The 19,281-nt window shown below is 41.9% G+C and overlaps 2 long non-coding RNA genes across 2 annotated transcripts in view; both read left to right on the plus strand.

The window, feature by feature from the left end:
* Window positions 1–264: 264 nt before the first annotated feature.
* LOC307012918 lies at window positions 265–1,439 on the plus strand. The gene is made up of 3 exons (XR_013800769.1): window positions 265–372; window positions 450–521; window positions 741–1,439. It is a non-coding gene; the product is annotated as an uncharacterized lncRNA (long non-coding RNA).
* A 16,766-nt stretch (window positions 1,440–18,205) lies between these two features.
* The window catches only part of LOC307047016, a 228,609-nt gene continuing 227,533 nt past the window's right edge, over window positions 18,206–19,281 (plus strand). The window contains exon 1 of the long non-coding RNA XR_013810315.1: window positions 18,206–18,348. This is a non-coding gene — a long non-coding RNA (uncharacterized lncRNA). The remainder of the gene's footprint in view (window positions 18,349–19,281) is intronic.

Below are 19,281 nucleotides of genomic sequence, written 5' to 3' on the forward strand. Positions count from 1 at the left end.
TTATTATAAAATGCACATATTTACCTTTTTCTAGACTAAACACAGGTATGATCCTAAGTAAAAAAAAAAAAAGAGGTTATCATGAGGTTGTTAACATCGTAATTTTTCACTATCGTTTAGTGGTTTTGCAAAGAATTAACCACTCTCTGTTTTTGTACCATTCTGCGTTGAAGTAGCCTACCTTCTCTTTGTGTGACCGGATGTCTCCTCCCTCTGTGACGCTACTTGGCACTATGCCAGCGCACCTGCTATTTAAGTGGAGGTGACAAATCTGCTCCCTCCTCCTTTGCTTCTCCGTTGTGGCTTCAGCCTAGCGTGGCCGCGTAGGTTGTTTGGCGTGGCTGCTCGCGCATCACACTCTCTACCAGACAGGTAAACCATCTTGCATTCTGTCATTTATTCATGAACACAAGCAACACCCGGCTTGACACTACTCTGTCTTAGCGCAGCTGGCGCTCGGTGCTTTTGAGGAGGATTTGCTCCGCCGGAGGCTCCCTGGCCTTGCTGTGTTGCAACTATTGGTGAGTTGCCGTTGTCTCACCTTCAGCTTAGTTCCTCTGGTGTATTGACTGTTATTCATGTCACAGTGGGATTTGGCCGTGGGATTGTTGAGTCTCTCCCTCCCTTCCCTGTGGGCTCTGTGGCTGCAACTGACCGCACAGGCTGTATGAATTTCCCCATAGATAACTTTTCATTCAATAAACTTAAGTATTCACGAGTCATTTTAAATCTCTTTCCAGGGGTGCCATAAACATTCTCCTCAGTGCCTAGCTGAAAAAGTTGGGGCGCCGTAACCACTCTCCCCACCTCGGGTCATCATTCCCCCCCCCCCCTTCCTGCTGTTTTGGCTCGGCGAGCTTTCGCACCGTGCTGTGGCGTCGTAGAATTGACAGGCCCTGTCTACTCCGTGTTGGACTGTCACGCAATAGCAAGGACACTTATTGTTTTAGTTGATTCCTTTTGATTATCTGTTTTGTGCATCCAATGTTTTGAGTACATTTATAATATTTTGTTAATTGTGTGATTTTGTTTATTTTCTTTTGTTAACGTTTGGTTTAATTAGTTTACTCATGTTTGTTGTTTACGGTTATTTAGATTTGGTTTACTTTAGTTGTTTTCTTTTTGTTGATCTTTCTCCAACCGAGTTTTATAGTCTTGCTGATTTTTAACTGTTTCTCTTGTGCCGGACAGGTGCTGTGGGCTCGAGGTGGCAAACCCAATCCCTTGTGGTGGTGTTCTTCATGTGTCCGTTTTGTTTGGTGTGCAGTGTCACGGGTGATTTTGATTTGACCCCTTCCTCCCCGTTTTGTTAATTGCCGCCTTGGTAAGCCCCAACACTGTCCTTCTCCCTCCTCCCTGGAGAACTTTTAGAGCATTGTGTTTATTATTAGAAATGTAACTATGTATAAATAAAATAACTATTGTTGTAATATCCTTTACACTGTCTCTGCCTGTGGTGTTCAAACGAACCTGATTGCCTTTTATTAAATTGGATAACTTTAGTTTTTAGTAATTTCCTGGGGGCAAAACTCCCCCAGGTGGCGTTATCAGCAAACCGAGCTTTTACCCGAGCACCACACCGCCACATTCGCCCAAATAATCTACTAGCGGTCTCCTTTTCCCCCACAGTTAGCTATACAGCTTTACCCGCCTCAATGTCCCGACAGCAAATCTCCATGCAGTCGGAACCAGCTTGTTTCGGTTCAACGGCAGCGGTGGGGGCGGCGGCGGTTTTGACAGTTTCTGCGGCCGCAGAGCTGCTGGGTTCCTCTGGCTTCACTGTTTCTATGATTGAAGAAGGTCCAGGCTCCGGAGATGTGGATGTCAGGGATGTGACCTTCCAGTTGTTAAATTTAAGTTTAGATTGACTGCATTTACTTTTCTTCTGCGCTGGTTCTTCTGACATGTTTGCAATTGTATATTCTTTCTATCTAGGTTAACGGCTGACACACACAGAACAACGTAACAAATAAAGTAAACAATGTAACAAATAAACAAATCTAAGCTTTTTTTATTGGTTGTAATTTACATGGATACATTTGAATGGTGAATGGTGTGACAATAGAGAACCGCAGTGACGCGTCATAAAACCCGGAAGTAAACTTCTTCCGGTTCCTTCGTCAAAAACCAATGCAATTTCTCCATAGGATTTTGGAAAATAGCTCGAAATAAGGTCTGTGGTTGACATACATTCAAGAGAGGGATCACGTTTTGTTCAGCCAGATAATCTCCACATGTCAACCCTACTTTTACAATTTTTGAATCATAAATCTAGTCGCCAGAAGCAAAATGCTAACGTTATGCTATAGACGAACTACAAGCCAGTACAGCAGCAGGGTCGCACGACTTCAACGCCACGCCAACTTAAGATCGTTTCAACTGACTTGAACTGAAACGGCACTTTGAACACTTTAAATATATTAACATTTTAAACTGTATACCCCGGTTATCTAGGCCCTTTTTGTTTTGTTTAATGTATATCACGTTTATCTAGGCCTTTTTTGTTTTGTTTTATGTATAGCCTACATGTCACACTGTGGGAAACGATATTTAGATATTTCTGGATGTATAACACATGTAGAATTTTTGACTATAAAGCTGACTTTGACTTTCGCGCGCTTGCATATTTTAACAAAGCTTTTCATTTTAGCCACACTGGATTTAACTAGAAGTCATGGCTGTGTCAATTAGCAGTCTGATATCGTTTTACAAAGATGACAAGAGTGTAGATAGGAGAGAACCACTACAAGTCAGGACACGTAAAACAGTGCCGCCTAGATGAAGGTGTGCTTACCGGTGTTGTCAGGGCTATCATGAGGGACAAGGTTTATAGTGTCAGTGAGTAGTGATAGCAAGAGTACCGTTAACCTAGAGTTAATTTATTCACATTAATTCCTATCAACAAATCCATTTTATGGGTCACATGAAATCTTTATTAGGCAAGGCAAGTTTATTTATATAGCACTTTTCAACACAAGGCAATTCAAAGTGCTTTACAAAAAATGAAAGACATTAAGAAAATGGCATTTAAAATCAGTCATTAAAAAGAAAAGCTAATAAAATAAACATTAAAAGAAAAAATACATGGATAAAAGTTACAGTGCAGTCTAAGATATGAATAGTTCAATTAAAAGCAGCGACAAAAAGAAAAGTCTTCAGCCTGGATTTAAAAGTAGTAAGAGTTGCAGCGGACCTGCAGCGGACATGCAGCTTTCTGGGAGTTTGTTCCAGATATTTGGAGCATAATAACCAAACGCTGCTTTACCATGTTTAGTTCTGACTCTTGGGACAGAAAGCTGACCAATCCCTGAAGACCTGAGAGATTTGGATGGTTCATAATTTAGCAGGAGGTCAGAAATGTATTTTGGGCCTAAACCATTCAGTGCTTTATAAACCAGCAGCAGTATTTTGAAATCTATTCTTTGACACACAGGAAGCCAGTGTAAAGACTTCAGAACAGGAGTGATGTGATCCACTTTCTTAGTGTTAGAGAGGACTCGAGCAGCGGCGTTCTGAATCAGCTGAAGCTTTCTAACAGATTTTTTAGTGAGACCTGTGAAGACACCATTGCAGTAGTCCAGTCTACTGAAGATAAAAACATGGACGAGTTTTGCCAAATCCTGCTGTGACATTAGTCGTTTAATCCTAGATATGTTCTTTAGGTGATAGTAAGCTGATTTAGTAACTGTTTTAATGTGACTTTTGAAACTCAGGTCAGAGTCCATGACTACACCTAGATTTCTGGCTTTATCTGTTGTTTTGAACATTGAAGACTGAAGCTCAGCGCTAACTTTTAAGCGTCCTGCCTTGGCTCCAAAGACCATTACCTCAGTTTTATCTTTGTTTAATTGGAGAAAGTTCTGACACATCCAGTCATTGATTTGTTCAATGCACTTACTCAGTGTTTGAATTGGAGCAGAGTCTCCTGGTGAAATGGTTACGTAAATTTGTGTGTCATCCGCATAGCTATGGTAACTTATTTTGTTGTTCTTCATTATCTGAGCCAGTGGTAGCATGTAGACGTTAAAGAGAAGAGGCCCCAAGATTACAAATATTACACACCAGAAAACACAGAAATATCCATGAAATAAACATACAGTAGGCTATAAACAATTAAAGGGATAATTGGGAAGGCATTACAAATGTAAATATAATTTAAATAATAAAACAATCCCACCACCACAGGTATCTACAGGAGAAGAGGGAATTCTCTCCACAAAATGTGAATGCCAATATGGAGAATGCAGTCATGCGGCTGCATTAGCCATCTTTGCCATCCACAATTTCAGCTGCATTGACACCCCCTGTCAGTGGAAGAAGCCAAAGGCAGCTAAACGTACGCATTCAGTGGAGGAGCTATTTCCTCCAACCAATAACTAATTTAACCCGCTGACAAGAGAGCCCACCTCCGAAGATCGTGACTGGCTGAGGGACAGACTCGGGGTCAGGTTCTCAGGAATTTCTTGGCTTCTCTCCCCCGAGCCAGAAGAGGAACACTGCAGCTTACTGTTCCTGAAATTATCAAATCTGTTGGGCATCAGGGACCTGAGGCAATTGTGGCAAGCATGGCATTGTCTGAAGAGCAACAGAGGGCAATTCAGGTGGCTACCACTGGTCAGCGAACCAACCCAAACTGGCATTTGTTCAGGAAAGGAAGGTTGACTGCCAGCAACTTTGGAGCTGTCCTGAGGTTAAAGCGTGTGACTGCTTCCCTTATTGCCAGGGTGCAAGGGCAACAACAGGCCCTTGATGGTGTTTTGTCTGTACAGTGGGGGACTATGAATGAATGTGAGGGCGTCAGGGCATTCACCACTGCAACCCAGATGCAGGTCCATGAGTCAGGTTTGTGGCTCAGGATTGTTGGGGGCATCTCCAGATGGTCTGGTAGGGTCTTCCGCTGTGCTGGAGGTAAAGTGTCCCTACGGAGCCAGGGAAATGACAATTAGTGAAGCATTGCACATTTTTATTTTTTATTTTATTTAACCAGATAAAAAGCATTGAGATAAAATCTCATTTACAATGCTGACCTGGCCAAGAAGGCAGCAACGTTACACATAACACATAACACAAACATATAAAATACAGAGGACATAACTAAGAAAACAAAAGACGAAAAAAGCATTTACTACATTGTGCACATTAGGACAGTAAGAAAGGCACTACTTATTACTGCAAGAGCAGCTAGTGGTAAGGACTTCTGACAACTTCAATTTAAAACAGGCTATAGAGACAAGTGCCGTCAGTTTGAGGCGTGATTGAAGGTCATTCCAAGACCAAGGACCATAATAAAAGAGACTCATTTTTCCAGCCTCAGTCCGCACAGCAGGAACCTGGAACCGTATCCAGGCACTGGATCTGAGGTTGTAAAAGTCACAAACTGGAGCAAATCTGGCACATATGTAGAGTGGAAGCTTTCCTAAAATGGCTTTATATATGAATAAAAACCAATGCTGCATCCTACGCATAGTGAGTGAGGACCATCCAGTTAGGCTATACAGTGTGCAATGATGAGTCCTATAGGGTGCATTTGATATATAACGCAGTGCAGCATGGTAGAGTGGGTCAAGGTTGGCCAAGACAGTGGGACAGGCAAATCTATAAATGGTGTCACCATAGTCCAGCTGGGACAGGAATAAGCCAGAGACCAACCTTTTACGGGATGAAGTTGAAAAACAACATTTAAGTCTGTAAAGGAAGCCAAGAGTGAATTTCAATTTCTTTGTTAGAACTTCGATATGGTGTTTGAAGTTCAGATTACTGTCCAACCAAAAGCCAAGATATTTGTAGGTATCAACAAACTCAACAGAGATGCCATCAAGGGTGTCAATGGAGAGGCAAGAGGACGCTGACTTGGGAGCAAAAAGCATTGCTTTGGTTTTCTTACTGTTCAAAAGCAGTTTGGAATCAAGAGGTGCATGCTGCAGCGTGATAAACTCAGATTTTAAATTGGAAACGGCCATATCCAGAGAAGGAGCACATGAATATACAATAGTATCATCAGCATACATATGATAGGTAGAAAATTGCATCTGACTACAAATATTGTTTACATATAATAAAAAGAGCAAAGGCCCCAAAATAGAGCCCTGTGGAACGCCCTTCTCCAAGGTGACAGGGTCAGAGACAGTGCTACCCAACCTGACGCATTGAGTACGGTCGGTTAGATAACTCTGAAACCAGCAAATGGCATTATGACCGAAACGAGACACCAACATAACATTAGACATAATGTGGTGATCTACAGTATAAAATGCTTTGGCTAGGTCAATAAACAATGCAACACAAACAGATTTGTTATCCAAAGCAGCCTTGATATCATCTAAGACTTTCAGACTGGCAGTCACAGTACTGTGCTTTGATCTGAATCCAGATTGCATAGGGTTAAGGATGTTGTGTGAATTTAAAAAAAGTTTTAGCTAAGTAGAAACTAGGGACTCAAGAATCTTTGATAACACAGAAAGATTTGAGATAGGACGATAATTATTTAACTCAGTGGGATCACCAGCTTTCAAGAGGGGCGATACCAGAGCTTGCTTCCACAAAGCTGGCAGTGTGTGAGTGGACAGGGAGAGATTAAAAATATCAGTTACTGGTTGTGCTATAATCTGAGCTGCAATTTAAAAAAAGAATGGGTCGAGGCCGTCAGGCCCGGCAGACTTTTTAGGATCAATTGAGTGCAAACCCTGTAAGACTTCAGAGACCGAGAAAGAAGCAAAATCAAAAACAGGGGAGCTCATCTCTTGACTAGGGCTGTGAGTACGACCATTTAGAGAGTCATGACTTTGCTCACCAAAAATGTGACCAGCCTTTTTGAAGTGAGCATTGAAAGCATTAGACATACCATCAGAATCTGATATAAAAGAATCACTGACTTTCAGTTTTTGTGGAAAACTAGAAACCTTCTTGTTCTGAAGTGATTTAATTGTTTTCCAGAACTTAGAATGGTCATTAAAACAATCAGTGGTCAAGCTCAGATAGTAATCAGCTTTAGCTTTTTTAATAAGGGCTGAACATTTATTTCTGAGGACACGAAAAAGAAGCCAGTCATCACTAGTGTTAGACTTTCTAGCTAAAGACCATTGCTTATTTCGATCATGAATTACATCAGATAGTTCTCTAGTAAACCATGGAGTGTTCCTATTCTTGACTCTGAATTTTCTAAGGGGGGCATGTCTATTAATAATCGATAAAAAGTGATCAATAAAAAATAGGACGGCAACATCGACAGATGGAATTAACGCTATGAAGTGCCATTTAACCTCCGCCAGATCGTGTAGGAAAACCTGCTCAGAGAAGTGTTTGAAGCAACGCCTGAGGACAATAAGGCCCTTGGCTTTGGGCAACTTAGTGCTCCTAACGCAAGCAATAGTGCAATGGTCACTGATATCATTAGGAAAAACACCAACAGACACATACTTATGAGCTGCATTTGTTAGAATGACATCTATAAGGGTATCGTTATTGGGTTTGGCAGGGTTTATTCTAGTGGGACTATCAATAAGCTGAGTTAAGTTCAAAGAATCACAAACCTGCTTAAACTGTGAAGATTTATCACTCAACCAGTCCCAATTTAAATCACCCATTAATATGATTTCAGAAGAAAACATAGACAACAATTCAGTAAGGCTAGTAGTTGCATCCATAATGGCCGATGGAGACCTATAACAGCCAATAACAGTGAGAGGAGCATTTGCTATAGTTATTTGGACTGCTAGCAACTCAAATTGCTTTGGAATTGAAATTGAGTGAAGGACTGAGCACTGTAGTTTCTCAGCAGTGTATATTGCAACACCACCAGCTCTGCCCTTACGATCCGTTCTGAATACATTATATCCATCAATGTGAATAACAGTGTCAGTGACAGACGGTTTTAACCAGGTTTCAGAAACTACAACAATATCAGGTTTAGCAACCAAAAACCAGTTCTTGAAAACATCTAATTTGGGCACTAGGCTTCTAGCATTAACATGCAGAAAACCCAATCCTTGCCTACAGCTAAACTCATTCGGAGTTGGCAAATGATGCAAGGAAGCAGAGAAACACTCAGGACCAGGGTTAATGTTAACGTTACCAGAGAGTAGTAGCAGTAACAATAATAACAGTCTGGAAGATGATTTTTTCACATGGGCTCTGGACGCGTCGCTCCTCGGGGGGGCGGGGCTGCTCCGATCCTTCGATATTAGCGAGTCCAGAGTAAAAAGGGCAAAGGGGAGAGCGCATTTCGTGCCATGAAACATCAGCTTTTGGTAAAAACTATCCGATGGAGTCAGCGCTCCAGAGGTTCCACCATCTGAAAGTCCGAAGTGAATAGAGATATTGCTGGGAGGCAATCCGTCAGTTTTGCCGACATGCGGTCTGACAATTAATCCCAGGAAGAAAGCGAACACAAGGGTAGTTTAGGCAACATAGTGCCTTAACACACCCAATTCAGGATCCGCAGCTCAGGTGGAACCGCAGCTCAGGTGCATCAGCCCCCGACAGCACGGCAGGACAGACAGCAATCCAGAGTCCGAAGGAGCGAAAGCTCAGGCAGAGAGCAAACAATCCAGTCACAGCGAGGCACCGGCACAAAACAGCCCAAAAACTCAAGCTTTTAAAACGTTTTTAAAAGCGCAGCAGACCAATTTAAAAACGGGTCTAAAAAGCTAAATAAAAATTATAAAATGTTAGTATGCACAAGAAGAACGAGGATGAGACAAACAATAACAGAGACAGAAAACAAATCAACGTGCTGCCATCTTGGATTTTACATCCAAGAGAAGCTATGGAGCAGAGAGTTCTCTGCCAGCCAGAGGTGAATCAAGGGCTTCTGTGTCAGTAAGGAAGGAGAAACATTCAGCCTGCGTGAGGAACATCCTTACTGGCACCAAGTGCAAGGTCAGCTTCACCTCACTGCAAGGAAGAAGAAATAAAAAAATTGTGAATTGTTTTTAATTTACATTTACTCGCCTTTGCAATGTTGTGGTTGTTAGAGTGTTAGGTTTTCTGTCAGCTCGTCTGTTGGGAAGATATAAAATATTAGTTTCATGGAAGTCACACCGTCACATATACTGTAAGAGCATTAAGACATACAGTACATAGGCTAAAACAAAACCTTGCACTTTGACAAGTCTCGTGAACATTTTCACTATTTTGACATTTTTATAGAGGAAAATTGAACTAAAGAAATAAATGGTCGATTAATCCATATTGAAAATAGAAGTCAGCTGCTACACTAATTATAATAGTTATATTTCTTTATTAATTAAGATAAGATATTACTGTATTGATCCCAATTTGGGAAATGTTTGTGTTGCAGCAGCATAACAAGAAAAACAAAATATAAGTTATTATATATACAAAAGTATGTGAGGGATGGAATATTAAATTGAATATAAATGTAAAATGTACATGTGATTTTACGTCCAAGAGAAGCTATGGAGCAGAGAGTTCTCTGCCAGCCAGAGGTGATTTGTTATTAGTTCAATATGTCAAACTGATTTCCCTGACTACAATCTTTAGTTACATGGTGAAACGTTATGCTGCTTGTACTAATTAGACTTATCATATAAGCCACACAGGGTTTAATAGGATGTATTCATTATCTTTACTTATGTTGCGGTCTTTTCAGCAGCGCCATCTCTAAAACGGCGATACAGTCACTACCCATCATTTACATTTCACCGTGACATGGACAAAAATGTAACGTCAGCTTACCTCATGGCACAAATCCAGACTCTCCTTTGGAAAACATTGTCCGGGAAACGATAGAACAAGCACGTTTCATGCGAAGACCTGTGGCTGCAACCCGGAGCAAAGCAACAAACCATTGCGTAGCTAACTAGTAGCGCTAGCTTTAGCTAACGTTAGCTAACGAAACGAACTGCCGAGTAAAATTGGAAAACACTGGCAATTAATTATTCTATAATTTGTAAAACTACGGTGTTAAAAACGACAATTTCAAAAATACAGATTCTAATGGTCAGATATAGATATACAGATACTAAAGATAGGCAAGCAGAACACAGGGGAAAACAAACTTAGCGGGAGTGTTTACGTGTTAGGCGTAATGACGTACAACGGCCTCGACAATTTCTGTAGTCCTATTCAGCCACTCGGTAACAACCATCGTTTTTCAGACACGTAGACTCTTCAAAAATCACCAGTGGGGTCACTGCTGATGTATTTAATGTCGTAGAACAAAACGTGACTCATCTCTTAAATTTGTGTCAACCACAGACCTTATTTCGAGCTATTTTCCAAAACCCTATGGAAAAAATGCATTGATTTTTGACGAAGGAACCGGAAGTGCTACAAATGCTAACTTTTTTTTGGACGCGCGTCACTGCGGTTCTCTATGCCGATTGGGTTAAAATGTACATATTCTTCCTGTTATGTCTGCCTGCTTTATTTTACCTATATGCAAAGTGACCTGCTCCTTCGAAATCAGTCGCATATTGACCCGAAGACACATTTTGATTCCTAGCTTTCGAATGATATCAGGATTGTTTTTGTACTCCAAATATTAAGCAAAATATGTCACATTATATAATGACTGTTACAGAGTCATCATTTTGAGAAAAAGGCCTTTAAAGTTTCCTCTTCTCTGGAATCCATCGATCTGATTGATTATTAGCGGAGCAAATGATCAAAATACTACGGAGGGAAGATATTTTCGTTTGGATTACTGCACTCACGGGAAACACCGGCTGTTATGCATGTTGTGACGTTAAAGAGCCTGTGACACGAGTTTCCCCCATCATCCAAACCCATCAATTTGAGTAAATATTGTCCCCTTGAAAACCGTTACTGAACTGATTTTGGATATTTGTACTTTGATAACCATTAATCTGCCCTTCAATGTTGACAATTTTCTAGATCTTCTCGGGGATTCTTCAAGTCCCGCCAAATTATGTGTGACGTCATTGCGGGCACAGCGCTCCAGCTGCACCGTTCAGGATCCCAGCATCTGCATGTAAACGCACGATGGGGCACACAGCAGCAAGCTCAGACAGCGATGACAGTTTAATTTTGAACGTGTCTGAGAGCTCATATGAGGCTGAAGGATCGGTTTATGTTGTATCTGTTAGAAGTTTAGGAATTAGGTGCGTCAATATGGGCGATCATACGGTCATGTAGCCAGTGGTGGACTGGGACTAAAAATCAGCCCGGGAATCTCGACCGGCCCACTTCGGTACCGCTAGTAAATTGTCAACGGGGGGAGTGGGGGATGTGCTAGTGACTTATCCGACCGGCCCACTTCGGTACCGGCCCATCGGGATTCGTCCCGATGGCCAGTCCGCCACTGCACCCAGCCCAGCCCACGTAAACTGTCAACGGGGGGAGCCTCGCTGCGGGGAAACGGTGGACCTAGTGTCCCGATCGGAGTGGGAATAATAATAATAATAATCCGTGCATTTTATCCATTAATTTCCCCAACATTGTGGGGGAAAAAAACACACGTTTAATCCATGTTGGTGTACTACTACAACCAGTGGTGTAGTGGGGATGTTTTTACTGGGTGGATGGGGTGGTGGGTGGACGGGAGACACTATGGACGCGCTCGTGAACTGTCAACGGGGGGGGGGCTTGGGGACCTCTGTGTCGCCTGTCAGCGCAACTTACATGATGCCGTTTAGACAATATAATAATAAAGGGCGGTGCCGGCTGTCAGCGAACCGATCCGGCCTTTCTGCGCGACTATCACTCAAATGCGGGACATAGTCTCAATGTGTGGGACGCGGGACAAATAATAAAAATGCTGTGTGTGCAGTCCCGCACAGTGCGGGACACCTGGTCACCCTACACACACAGTTCTGCCCCTCACACACACACGCTTCAAATCAAGTTGCATAAATGCTTGAGCTACGTTTTTATTATAATTACTGTGAAATCTGCCTATTATGTTTTCGTCATTATTACAACAAACACACACTTGCAACTGATAACACTGGCAATGATTTTAGATGTATTAGACTATTAAAAAAAGAAATCATGCTTCAAATAAGTGGGGGTACGGCGTACCCCCGCGTCCAACGCCCACTACACCACTGACTGCAACTACAAAAAGCTAAGGTTTGTTTTCTCATCAGGAAATGCAGACCGGCTCAAACTAAATATTTTTAAATCATCATCCTCACGATCATTTAATGTATCATATGTTCGCCGAATTGACATGAAAGCACTAATAAATGTAGTTTCCTCCACTTACAACTACAAAAATAATCGATTTGTTTTTATATCACATCCGACGGGAGGAAATTCAGCAGCTCTCACTACCGATTTTTTATCCTAATTTAATCATCATCTTCACCAAGATCATTTATGTTTATGTTCGCCGGATTGACATGAAAGCACTGACAAATATGAATATAATGTAGTCAACTTCATTAAAACGTTATTAACGTGCCTCAACTCAGTAATTCACCATTTCTACGCATGACAACACACTTTGTCCGTGTTTGGCTCTCTCGCCGCACAGTGAAGCGTTCCGGCATTGACGTCACTTCCGGCTTCCCCCAAAACCTCAAAATGAGTCGAAGGAATTTTCCCGCGATGTTCGAAATTATTGATATTTATCGGAACGGTATCGCTTTTTCTTTTTTAAACTAACGGTTCGAGATTACTAGTAGCCCACTATTTCATTGCACAACAGTTGTTGGGTTCGTGTCACAGGCTCTTTAAGTTACTCCGTTCTCCGCTTGTAATTATGCCGTTACAAGCTTCAAACCTGTATTTATCATCTGAATTTGCCCAAACAAGTTTAATATTCTGAAAGCCAAGACTTTGTTTATTTCAGAGGGCCTAGGTATAAAAGTCACGGCTCGCCACTGCTATGATTACTATATGCCTTGCATTTATAATTTCAGCGGGAGGGAGGGGGAGCGGCGCTGTGGAATGCAGAGTGGCCAGTGAGAGGCGAGCTGTGGTCTTCCCTTTGCAAGCTTAAAAAATGCGTGTAGCTAATGAGATTGAATATATATAACAATAAAAAATAACAAAATATACACAGCTAGATCAGATCGCGTTTTAGATGCGACTTTAGAGTAGAGGGGAATTATTGAAACAGGATTTGTACAGTGTTCCGCGCCGCGTGTATATACGTGTGTGTTTGTGTATTTTTGCGTTTGTGTGTATTGTGTTTCCCGGGGAAAACACTCACGAGAAACACCGGCTGTTATGCTTGCAGTGACGTTAAATTACTCCGTTCTCCGCTTGTAATTATGCCGTTGCAAGCTTCAAAGTTGTAGGCATATTTATCATCCGAATTTGCCGAAAGAAGTTTAATATTCTGAAAGCCAAGACTTTGCTTATTTGAAATCAGATAAAAACAAACTGTAACGGACCCTGCCGTGTTATATAGGATTACTATACACCTTACATTCATAATTTCAGCGGGAGGGAGGGGGAGCGGCGCTGAGGAACAGCAGAGTGGCCAGTGAGAGCTGTCATCTTCCCTTTACAAGATTCAAACATGCCTGTAGCTAGTGAGATTGAATATAACAATAAAAAATAACAAAATATACACAGCTAGATCAGATCGCGTTTTAGATGCGACTTTAGAGTAGAGGGGAATTATTGAAACGGGATTTGTACAGTTTTCCGCGGCATCTGCTGCTGCTAAAATGTGGGGCAGGGCTGAAAAATGAGTGTATGAGGAGCTCCACGGATTGGTCCGAAAAATCTCCAACGAGGCGTTCTGGGGCAGCATAGACAGGTATTTTCTGTGTTAGAGTTTTACTTGCTATAGGGTGTACTTTGAGGGTTTGTGACCCGTTTACATGCATAAAAACCTTCATAACACACAAGGGGACGGGTAATAACCGGAAAAGCATGACATGTGACCTTTAAGATGGTCAAGACACCTCAAGGCAGCAGCCCTAAGAGAGGTTAAAGGACTCCTATCATGCAAAATGCACTTTTGGATGTCTTTTATACAAAAATATGTGTTCTCTCTTTTCCTCCGTACAAAAATCTCTAAAACGGGGGAACAACGGAGCTGATCCAGATTTGCGTCCCATATAACGTAATATCGGAAATGTGGGCTGGCTTTACACCCACGGCCCTAACAGAAACTTCGGTCTTTGTTTACATTAGCAAGCATCGCTAACACTGAGAGCTAACCTGTACTGAAGAGAGTATGTGTAAGGAGCAGGAAATAAAAAATGAACTCACCTTGTGGTGAAACCGCAAGAGAAAAAGCATTTGAGCTCCATATACTGTTTCAGAAATAATCCTTGATGTCGTTTTGAACAGGATATGGTGTTTAATCAGGGCAGCATTTAGCTGAATATCAGGGTAGAATTTTCCTGCATAAGTTCCCCCCTCTTTTTTTTCAAATGTTTTCAAATAAAACATTTTTAAAGCGACGGACCCATAATCAGCCCTTCTCTAACAGGGCTGACATAGAAGGGTATGAGGCATGGCTAGAATGGGTGATCTGTTTGGTATTTTGAGCAAAACACTTCATAGACAGGTTTTTTATATATTTGTTTATATCTGAGACCTATAATATATGCCTAAACATTTTATAATAGGAGACTTTTAAGACTGATTGCTTAACCTTCAGAAAGTTAACTCAGGTGACTTGACTTTACTGTGGATCCAATAGATCTCACGAGCGTCAGCTGTTCCTTGAATACCGCTGCCTAAAGCTATTGTGACCATAGCTGAAGAAAAGGAAAGGGGTGCCACATTTTTTTTTTTATCTGATGGATGCTTCAGCTGAGGAAAACCTACTGTATACCACTTGGTTAATGCTAGTCTAATGTATGTTAGCTAAATTACAGGAGGCTAATTGTAAGAAATGCAGTATGACTGGCTCATACTGGCTAGGAAAACTCTGGTAGCAGGGGAGGTTTTATTAGGCTGATTCAGGACAGGTGTGTAGACGACGAAAGAGTGATACAAAAAACCCTAAACCAAGAACACAAAATCCTTCATCAGTTGTGTTTGAGTTCAGGCCAGAGTGAAAACAAAGCCGTACTACTTGGCAAATTAAATTATGAACTTGACAAGTCTTTTATAAATACACTTCAGTCTACAGCTCAGTCCAGTCTTCACAAAGCCTCTAATGGCTTCCTGACACAGAGCCAAACTTCCACAGTGCATTTGTTTTTTTTAATAATGTATTCTAAAAAGCAATCTAATTAGGATATATGACTTAATCCGCGTTATATTAGTGCCAGGTCGCTGAAAACCCGAGGTATGTAGGAATGTTTGTAAAAATACAAATGCATTTAAGGTTTAGCCTAGGGTTTTTGGAATGACCATGGATGCTTCAGATAAAGTATTGTATATGAAAATGAAATGTACTACATTCGTGTTATTTCAAATGGCTGTCTATAAGGTTCATGCTGCATGAAATGAAGAATCAAAGATAAAAAAAACACTTTACTGAAAATGCTAACATGCTCAAAATAATAACGTCTTTCCCCACGTGTTAGCATGAAAACTAAACTAATTGAAAGTTGGGAATGTCATTAGTTTGCAGGTGTTTCCTAAGTTTCAAATGGTGAAGGCACAAGATGAAAAGTCATGAAGTCCCCAAAGCAATTGCAACCACTTCTAAGGTGTAAAGTGGAGGGTTGTTCTAATAAAATGTCAAGGAATGTATCCCATGGTTGTGAAGATATTTCACAAGGGATCAAATATCCTCACCTTGGGACCATGAAAAGTGTCTACATACATCACTTCACTATAGACCAAAGGGATGAATTGATTGACTTACTGACAGCTCCATCCTTTGATCAAGTTGGTTGTCACATATCCACACGAACCATATGTGTGTTTGTGTACTGAAATATTTGACCCAATGCAGCCTCATACTGGCTCACAAACCACCAAACCACTTCCATGTGGATCATTAGATTATCATTGTTTTTACAAGACAGAGAGAACAGTGAGAAAACATATTCAAAATGTCCTTAAAGATGTTATCTCACACCAACTACACAATTTATTCCTTCCATTTTTATATATTGTCATTTTAATCAATGGAAGCTGCCACATTTGTTCTACCTCTGAGTAGAGAAGGAAGTGCTCCCGTCTTTCCATCCCATCAAAGTAAATGAACTAAGCCTCGCCTTTGGGAACCCCCCTCCACATCTGTGAGTGTGGTTCAGCCCCTCTCCTTGGTGGCTCGTAATATGAACTTTGTGGTTTTGTTTGTATTTAGAAGTGCAGGAATGCGCATGTTGACGTCTTGGAGATGAGAAGTTTATGACTGAATATGTATGATTTCCTTCATTTACATGATAAATATGTATGTTTGTCAAGCTTTGGTCTGATGGTTGATGTGAGAGACACTGACAGGAGAAGAAAAACAACCTGTATGATCATATTCCACTTCCATCATGACTATTCATACGCTCACAGTGCACTCAAGGGGATTGGGCCAATATACATGTTGTTATGAGACATTTTCACAGATTCCTCAAATGTCAAGCCAAACATCTGGTCAATTGGTATTGGTCTCTCTTACTATTACATACAAATAATTCCTCTAACACTGCTTGTGTGGTGCTTTCCTGTCACACATTAATGACACCTTACACATTAATGTCAATTAGAAGGAAAATAACACTTTTTGCTGTAACGCCCACAAGGAAAACATATAATCGAAAGGCCAATCCTGAGAGACTGTTCACACAATAATACTCTTGACAATCTTATACAAATCAAAACAAACCTTAAGAGTATATAGGACTGGCAAAAAGAAAATAAGTCTGCCACATCAGGAGTCGTAGGACCAAGAGCTGCCAACATTTAAACATGAGAACATGGACAAAATAAAGACCCAAACATTTTAAACCAGAGTCCACTGAGAACTGCTCAGTCAGGCAGGAAACCCAGAGATAAAGCTTCCTTCTTCAGCCTTCCTTTTATATGGGTGATAAGGGCGGATCTGGATCACATGAACCAGGCGGAGTCAGGAGCACCTGAGCTCAGGGAGGAAAGAAGAGACCCATCCCAATACCCCTCCTCGACTCCTCCTTTCCCTCACTCGCTTCCCTTCCTTGCATCTTAGCTCCGCCTCCGTAAGATGCGAGCAAGAGACACGAGGAGGTGACGCGAGGACAGAAGCCTCATCCCAATACCCCTCTTCGACTCCTCTCTTCCCCTCCTCCGGGACTTGACCCGGAAATCGATCAAGACACGCCATTTTGAAGGACGTCCCAATAGCTGAAATGCACACGGAGGAGTCAAGGAAGGGTGAGGGAGGAGGGGTGCGGGAGGAGACGAAAGGGAGGATACACGCGAGCAGACTACGCGGAAGTGTTTTCACTACTCGCGTATAAAAGCCCCGCCCCCACCTTCACAGCTGGTCCATTTCAATAGAGGAAAACTGACAACTGGAAGATGAGTGGAAAAGCGTCACATAAATGTATAAGTGCTCAGAGCTCCATGGGAATTATTACGTGCAATTAATTTCTAAAAGGCTTTCACATTACTATAATTTTTATTTAAATATAGGCTACATTTTACACCAAAACGGAACACAAAAGCAGGACCAACCATCATACATTGAATTCGTTGACTAACAAGAGAAAGATTCATTCATTTAAATAAATATTGAATCAGAAATGGGCCGGTTCTAAGGGGTTCTTCAGTTAAGCCCGATGAGAGGGGATACAGCTTTGCACATGTCATCATTAACAGACGTCGTTTTGACGTTTGAGTGAACGAGGAAATCCCAATTAATACCTGAAGACTCCTCTGTCCTCGCGTCACCTCCTCGTGTCTCTCGCTCGCATCTTACGGAGGCGGAGCTAAGACGTAAGGAAGGGAAGCGAGTGAGAGAAAGGAGGAGTCGAGGACATAGCCGCGGGAGGGGTGCTGGGGCTGCAGCACTCCCTGTTGGCGAGTGGTGTACATTCGAAAAACTGAGTGACCACCTAAATAACTATGATTTAACTACATAAAATAGTTATGATTTTACTTAAAATAAAATTAGCTGTATACAGTAGCATATAATAGTCATAGTACATATTTGTATCAGTCAGGTGGCTTGAATTTATTTTCCAAATAAATACAATCCGAGTCATCTAGGTCGTAGGTCTTGGGAGAGTGACGTAATTGACGCGACACGCACACACTGCAGAGTGACAACTTTCTAGAAAGGCGCAAAAAAAGATTTTGGATTTTTTTCTCCAACAAACAACCCAATAAAAAGAGTGGACCACCAGCTACTCCTCAGCCCACCACCTCTACAGCTAGAGTAATGTGACACAGAAGAGACTGACACATCTGACTTTGATGCATGTCCATAGTAACATTTTGGACAATGTGGATGTATCTGCTCTAATGAGGGTCTTCATTAGTGCCACCCCAGGCTACATTTGGAGTTTTGTGAAGCCCCAACACAAGGTAAGACGATATTTTTCCTTTAATGCTGCTGCCGCTGTGCAGTGTTTTGCCTTGTCATTACAGGGACGTCGGAACTATTTTCTGGGGGGGGGGGGGTGCGGGATTTTTGCTGGGAGGGTCGGGGGGGAAACTCACACTATCAATGATTAACGAACTCGACACGTAGGCCTAATAGCCTAGGCCTATACATAACAGATATAGGCTACATAAACACACGCAGCATCTTAATTGTTACGAAAATGTATGAAACAAAATGAATTAATGAATTAATCAAGCCTTTATTAAGGAACATACTGTAGCCTAATAGGCGATAACATAGGCCTACAGCATTCAGAAAATCAACAGAATAATACAGCCTTTACGAACATAGGCCTAATGGAACATTCAGAAAAATAACGGTTTACTTTGCGCTCGTAAGGGCTTTTAAACTGTTCCAAAAGTAGACCTTCTCTCCGTTGTTCTGCTGATAAATTCTTTAAGCAGGGTCGAGACATCGCATTCATCGAGAAGGTCGCTATGCGCATTCATAATGGCCAAATGAGTGAGTCTCTCCTGCTTAATAGTATTGCGCAGCCACGTTTTCAACCTGCGCAACGCCGAGAACGAGCGCTCGGATGCCGCGACAGAAATGGGCAGAGCCAGACAGAGCTTTATGAGCCTCTCCGCTTCCGACAGCATGGAGCGGGATTGGGGCTGCAAGGTGTGCAGAATGGCCAATACATCCTGAATGGTTTTCACTTCTCGTCCCCTACACACGTCGCTCAGGATGTCCAGCTCAAGGCTTAGCTGCTCTCTTGAAAAGGAAGTCAGTTCCAGGGAACCCACATCCACTCGTTTCCCTTGGGCCGCCTGTAGAACTGCCTGCTCTCGCCCTGCAGCTACGCGGAGTCCTTCCTGGTCAAAGCGCCGCTCCACCTCTGTGCGCACCAAGTC

The sequence above is a fragment of the Notothenia rossii genome (assembly GCF_949606895.1).
Source record: "Notothenia rossii genome assembly, chromosome: 7".
Classification (NCBI taxonomy): domain Eukaryota; kingdom Metazoa; phylum Chordata; class Actinopteri; order Perciformes; family Nototheniidae; genus Notothenia; species Notothenia rossii.